At 36.1% G+C, this 7,339-nt stretch overlaps 1 long non-coding RNA gene across 1 annotated transcript; it reads right to left on the bottom strand.

Moving 5' to 3' along the window:
- Positions 1-1,213: 1,213 nt before the first annotated feature.
- LOC148184703 (uncharacterized) lies at positions 1,214-6,228 on the bottom strand. Its single transcript, XR_015772238.1, has 2 exons — positions 6,158-6,228; positions 1,214-2,710 (listed from the first exon to the last, which is right to left on the bottom strand). It is a non-coding gene; the product is annotated as an uncharacterized LOC148184703 (long non-coding RNA).
- Positions 6,229-7,339: the final 1,111 nt, after the last annotated feature.

Here is a 7,339-nt window from a genome sequence, read left to right as displayed (position 1 = left end):
CCAAAAAAAGTTCAATGTTTTCTTGGCTACTGTTCACAACTCTGTAACAAGCAATTCTGTTGGCAATTGTTAGGGCTGGATCAATAATTATCTTTGTCCTAATGTTTTGCTTAGATGGAAGCAGAATGAAGAGTCATTCTTGCCCCTTTTGTGAAGAAAACAGCAAAACAAATCAAAGGAAAAAACAAAATGTTATTTATCAGAAATATTTATTAAGCTGGTGATTACTATAATACTGCCAAGCATTATAATACTAAATACTCTGGAAGATCACTGGGATTTTGGTGACCTGTGATAGGGAGGAGGTTCTCTCTCTCTTCTCCATTTCAAAACCTCTTGCTGCATGGCTGGTCCCACTGAGAGTGCTTGTCACTGAGGGCAGAGGAAGTTTACAGATCCCAGAAGCAGCCCCAGTCCCTGTCACAATCACTATCTCCCCTATCCCCATGACAGGATTCCTCATCATCAGGAAAGCTCTCCTCTGCCAATTTTTGCTGGTGCTTTCTGTCATCAGGGAATGTGAACAAAGCTGGAAAAACAGAAAATAAATTGGTGGAAGCACCTAATAACTATTTTCTACTAAAAAAAGGTTGCCTTGAATCTGTGCAGGGAGCTCACATGTCCATTCTCTATTTACTAAAGGTAGTGTGAGTGATTATTGAGTAAGTAATTCTGCATCTGTCTTTGTGACTGCTTGTGACTGCTGAGCTGTGAAAACCAAAATGTAGTTTAAATGCTCATAAGTTTGAAACAGTTCAGGATATTAAGTATCTCTGCCCAGCTTTCCAGAGATCTCCCCCTCATCCTGCCCACAGCACAGAACCCCAGACCAGTGCCCCCAGGATGCCAGAGTGAGGCTGGTCTCCAGCTTCCCACAGCCCAGCCCTGCCCAGCCACGAGCTATGGGCCATGCTAAGCTGGACCCAGCCTCTGCCCATCCTCATCCCCAGGGATGTGTCCAATATCTGGGGCTGTCTGGTGTCCCTGGCTGCTCTGCTGCCTGCTGGGATGGTGAAACAGGCCTGGCTGCCCATCCCTGCCTGCGCTGATGAGGTCTTCAGTGACTCCTGAGGGAACTCATAAGATTACCACACCTATATGTAGACACCTGCATTGCAGACAAATAAATGCAGATGTTTCAATCTGAAGCTAGCTCTCATTCCTGGAGGTCATTTCAAGAAAATGTCTGGTATGATGTTTCCTGGACAAAAAATTGGTTTGACTTTGACTAATGTGAAGTTTTTATTGATGATAAGGAACTAGATATAACTCAGTACTACTTCATAAAAACCTGCAGTTTTCCTCTGGGTGAAATACCCAGACTTCTGAATCATTCAGCAAGATGAGCAACATGACCCTGTCAATCAGCTCAGTATCTTCTAAAAATCCATAAAGGTTTATTAAACTTTTGAAAGGCAATACTTGCTTTCTAATTCTATCAGAGGCTTTGTTTCTCTGAAGTGACCAGTAAGAATATTGGAGCAGAAGGATCTCAGAGGTGCAGCTGAAGTAATAAATGGATAATGATGATTTTTGTAATGTTTTCTGACAAGTTCTTCATTAAGACTATAAGTTTTCTGTATTTCAGTTTCTACTGTCTATATTTCAGTGTATGGAATTATATTAAAAAATAAAAATCTTATCTGGGAACCACCATTTATTCTTAAATGCATTGACTCTTGGGCAGAAGCAGACCTAACAAATATTTTAGAATCTGAATGACAAGAGTTTTGCTAGCATTTTATCAAGAATAAGAGATGTCATTGATGACTTTCAGTCTGACATATCACCTTTTCCTTCCGCAGAAAAAAAGCAATTGTACCACTATGACCAACTAGCGAGGTGCCATATTCCCAAACAGATACAAATCACAGCTTTTACCCATGAATAAATGCTGCAGCACCATAATTAAGTGGAGCAAGAGGCAATGCCTTTACGGTCTGGTGAGCAGTGACTTGAGCTGATGTACAGCTTTCTGATTTCTTCTGAAGATGGTGCTGCAGCAAGCACTTGAACTGTCTCTGCCTGTGTTTCTTTTTTTTTCCTCAATTGCCCTCTGCAGAAGGTTAATAGTAGGTTTATAATGCCAAAGTTTTGTAGCCAGTGAATCACCCTTTCAGATTTGTCATTTAGTGATGTGAAACCAGCTGCTATTTTAAGTGGAATATGAACACTCCCCCCCAACTCCACAGATGCTCTTCAGTTGTATAAAAAAATCGATCATTTTGTTTCTTCTGCAAGCCTTTAGAATGTCACTAATTTCTTATTTACCACAAATTTTTCATCTTGTGTAAGTAACACCATAGAAGCATTACAGTTACCCTATATGCTCTGCCCTGTTCTCACAGCTGGATAATGAAAGAATGAATGATATCCAGCACAGAATTAAAATTCATAAGTATGGAACTTGTTGCATCCTGTCTATAAATATCCTGTAATGATGCTATGAATTACTATACTTAAGTTATTTCCAGGTTAAAAATTCATTACTCCTGCTATGAAGAACAATTACAGACAGATTAGTAAAACCAAGCTGATTTTTCAATTATTATTTTCTTCTGACAGTCATACTATTTGCATTTTGTATTTCCCTAGATCTAGACAACTTTTATAAGGAAATGTCAGCCCGAAGCAGCTGCAGAGAGTCAGCAGCTGAGATTTGCATTGGTTTCCTCATGTCTTCTGGGGATTTTCTGCTCTCTGCTGCGCACTATAAATATTAACAAAAAGGAACAAGATGAAGTTTTAGACATTTTGATCAACCTCAGGAGGAGTCACTGTCAACAGGATTTAACCAAAACCCTCTATTTCCAGACCAAAGAGGGAAATGGCTGTCACTACAGAATAGTGACATTTTTAAGCCTGCTTGCTCATCTGTTTTTTCTACCCTATCATTATGATACTACATCATATATGCTCTTCTGATCTCCAGTTTCTCTCTGCTCACAGATCATTCTACATTCAGCTTTTGATAGGTCATTGCAACAGTGAAGAATATGCGCATAGTTCAACAGCTACAGTGTCATCTTTATAAGTAATGGAAACAACTACTTTAAAATAACATCTGACTCCACAAAAAAAAAAAGTATCATTTAATTGATTATTTAAGTAAAACATGAAAATATCTTCCCCAAATTATAATTTAAAAATTATGGCTTTTAGTTAGCTTCTTTGTTTTTCAGGAAAAATATTATAACAGTTACTTAGCTTGAAATAACTCCCTACATGATGTGAGAGAAAGAAAAAAAAATGTAAGTGGAGAGATTCATGTACTGTGTTGCCTGTGTTGCCAATTCTTATCTTGTCTTTCAAACTATATATCCGTTGTAAGTAATTGAAGCCCATCAACTGAGAGATTTTAATGTATTTTTCAAAATTCAATCTAGATTTCAAGAATCCATTGTTGATGTCCTTTATTCAGTAGGAGAGCTAGATAATGTACATTGTGGATAAAATTTGGCATACAACCTGAAGACATTTGTGCTAATTCTAAATGCTTAACAATGCCAAATAACAGGAAAATTACCTTCTATCACTTCCACATAAAATTAACTCTGATAAAAACTAGTTAAAATATAATCAGACTAGTATTAACTACTTACCCCACTGCATAATTATATGTATATTTTAATTGTGACTGACATCTTTGTGCTCAAAATAAAATGTTGTTTATACATAATAGCACAGGAATATAAGTTACCCCAGCTAAAGATCACTTGGTATAGAAAGAGTTAAGCTAGTCATTTCATGATGGTAGAGATTTTCCAAAAAAAATCCTAAATACCTTTTAAGAATACATAGATTCACCAGATACATCAAAGAATTATTTGAACAAAACAAACCAGTATCTGAATTCTCTTTTAAACTGGCATAGATTAATTCAGTCCTTGAATCTTTGTCACTGGTATTGATGAAGGATAGATATCAAGAAGTCTTGGATCAATCAATGGATTGATTCTTCATTTTAGAATCAGCATTTATACTGTTTTTTCATCATTTCTTAAGCTTTCCAAATTGGATTATTAAAGGAAGTATTATTAAAACATACTTTTGGAGAAAGTCCTTACTTGTATGTAATTTTTTCTTTTGTTTTCCATCCTCAAAGTATTGAGGCAAATTATATAGCCAAGAATAAACTTTTCTGAACCTTAACAATTTTTTGGCTGGATTTGATTCAAAGTTAGGATTGATTTTTATTTCATGAAAATGAGTTAATTCCTCTCAATATACCATATCTGGCAATGTAATACACATCCTAATGGAGACACATATCTTAAAAATATTGAAGTTCAAATTAGTAATTGCTTTACCTAAATAGTTGGTGTGGGGAAGAGGAGGGAATATTACATGTCAGATTCCAGAAGTAGCTGAGAAACAGCTACTTAATCTGCAATGATTTATTATTAATATTCTGTATTGCCTAGTTGTGGCTGTATCAGCTTGCCAAAATGTTTACTATATACATATGTTGATTTACTTTTATAAGAGAGTAGTTAGAAAACTGCCAAGAAGGGAAAATAAAGATTCTCAATAAGCATCCTGTTGGTAAACATTTCAAAAGCACTATGAAACAATATCTGAATTATTAAGCTATTCCAGGGACCAGTCAGGTCATTTCTTTTGCTAACACTAAGAGCAGTAAGATCAGAGGAACAGTAACATAGTAAAGCAGTCATTTTAGAAAGAAGGTGTAGGCTTTATTATGCAAGATTAAACTTTGAGCTTCTGACAGTGATAAAAAGAGGCAAAATCTATAGACAAAAACCTTCTACTAAGCATTTTAGCTCCAGTGAGGATGCAACTGACCATAATTAGCTTTTCCATAGTTAAATTAACAATGTGAAAAGTGCAGAATACTGACCTTATTTGGTACAGATTCTGAAGAAAAAATATCACTTCTAAATTCCCCTTTACAAAAAATCATCTTTAAATAAAGGTCAAACTATCAGTACACATAGACAATGGCTTTTGCAAAGCATTTTGTTTTGTCTAACTTAAGTGATCACTAAGATTGATGACTAGTAAAAACAAATTGCACTGCAATATCAAAGGACTCATATTTTTACTAGATTTGCATTGCCGGGTTTTTTTCCCTTCCTGCTGTTTTTTATTATACTCTCCAAAGCTTATGAAGGCAAACTGTTTTTAAAATGTTTTTCTATGATTAAACTTCTCCCTTCATGAAGCAGATTTCCAAACAAAATTACTGCCCTCAAACTTTGATACAATGGAAACGAATTTTATTGAGTTAGCTTTCATAAATTTTCTCTCAACAGACAGAAGTTCTAAGAAGTTTGGGCCACAGTTAAACTACAGGGATAGGAGTCTCTCAAAATCCTGTAATTAGCAGCCACAGGATCTTTGTAAACAGGTAATGTCAAAGGAATCAGAGGCAAGCTAGCATGAAATAGTAAAAACAAGTGGCTTCAGCAGCAAGTAATCAGCATCACGATAGGGAATATTCAGGAAACAAAGAGAATTAACTTTGAAAGCTTTAGTCCTTCAGACTGAAAAAACAAGCCACACACTTCTGCATAGCCTTCACTTTACTTATGAGAATAGGAGCAAGTTGACTAGAAAGTGCGGAAAGTTAAAGAAAACTTGCAAACAATTCCAGTTGCTGCACTGATGTTCCAGTGGCAACAAGATGAGGCAAGCACGCAAATTCTAGGAATAAAGCCATGCACAGTTAGCACAGATACACTTCAAATCAGGAGTTTCTACTAAGTGCATGGGGACAGAAGAGCAGGATCAGAACATAGTACAGTCAAAACAAAGAAAATTAAAAGGCCTAATACTCTACAGTGACTTTCTGAAGTGCTGTGTAGCAGTCTCAGGAGGTAGGAACAATCCTTTATAAAAGAAGAACAGAAAGACAAAAAGAGTTCTAAACCCAAAGTATTGCTCAGTAAGGAACTTGTTCTGGCCAGAGAGCAGAAATCAAAGCTCTGTGAAGGCAACCAACAAAAAGTAACAGATAGGTCATGAGGTGTCAAAATATGTACATTAATTAAATACTTAGTAAGCTTTAGAGGAAACTGGGTACAGAAAATATATCTCCAATAAAACCTTTGGGATTGCAGAGGAGACTGAAGCATTTTGATCTCTGTAAAAATTAGGGATGCTGATGCCACAAGCGAACAAATAGGAAACTCACCCTGATGGCGCCTTCATGAGAGTAGAGTCTCAGCACTGAGAATCAGAAGGACTTTGCAAAAGCAGAACTGTATGAAAGCATATGAATAAGGTAATTTAAAACTCAAAGGGATATACGTGACTGAGCAAAGCATACCTAAAAGGTTTAGCTGAGTCTGTCATGCAGTATTTCAGCAGCTTTCTATACTGCATATTGCACTGACCTGCATTAACTTTGCTTTTCACTTCTGTCCTGAATGAGTTCTCGCAAGGAAACAAGACACACATACAGAACAAGCAGTTGCTGCTATACGAAAAAAAATGAGCAAGGTCACTACATACTCTGCAGAAAGAGGCATTAATGGCTTCTCAGTATCTTCCAAGAAAAAACCCATTTATGTATGCCATCAGAGAAAATTCTCAGCAATCATAGCACTACAGCAAAATTTATCAATATGCAATGTATTTCACTTTGAGCAAAATTTTAGTACTGTTTTTGACAGTACCTTGAGGTATGCTTTGGCAAATGGTAGCTTACTAAAGTAGCCTAAAACCATAAAAACCGGATAAGCACACTTGTTTAATTTTCTTTTCAAAAGACTAAAGTATGAAATGGAAAAATATATATCACGTTTTACCTAAGCAACAATATCCTTTTGTGGATGACAGAACATATGGAAGACGTTTCTTAAAATCAAGTTGCCTGCAGTCAAATACACAGAAAATGAACTGTCTGCAACTTTGTCACAAAGGGAATAACTTCCATTAGGTCAGATAAATGTGATGCCCCTCTTGACTTACAGGTTATGATTTAACATAGCTCCTATTTCTCTAACCGATTTCAGGATCTTGCACATAGTGAAGGGAAGTGTGAGGACATTGACTAGAGCACACAGCAAGTTCTTCCAAGGATAACTTCTTTTAGTAATACTGAATAGAATCCAAGTAGAGTACGTGTTCAGGGTAGATTGATCCCAATCTTACAGTGCATATGAAAATATATATTATATATAATATATATATATAATGCATATTAAAAATATGCATTGTATTACCTTTAAACAATACACTATTACTTTTGAAATCAATGGACTTACCAGTGTACCTAATGACTTTACTGTTTGGGACACAGAGTAGCCTTTTTCCCAATAGTTCAAATGTTCTCTTACTATTACTGTTGCCAAAGGCAACATATATGCAACAT

This window comes from Pseudopodoces humilis, chromosome 3 (genome assembly GCF_049639895.1).
Source record: "Pseudopodoces humilis isolate 2021_Gansu_Grassland_sample_001 chromosome 3, ASM4963989v1, whole genome shotgun sequence".
In the NCBI taxonomy this organism is placed as follows: domain Eukaryota; kingdom Metazoa; phylum Chordata; class Aves; order Passeriformes; family Paridae; genus Pseudopodoces; species Pseudopodoces humilis.
Note: the sequence above shows the minus strand (reverse complement) of the source record. Positions and strands in the feature narration are given on the sequence as shown.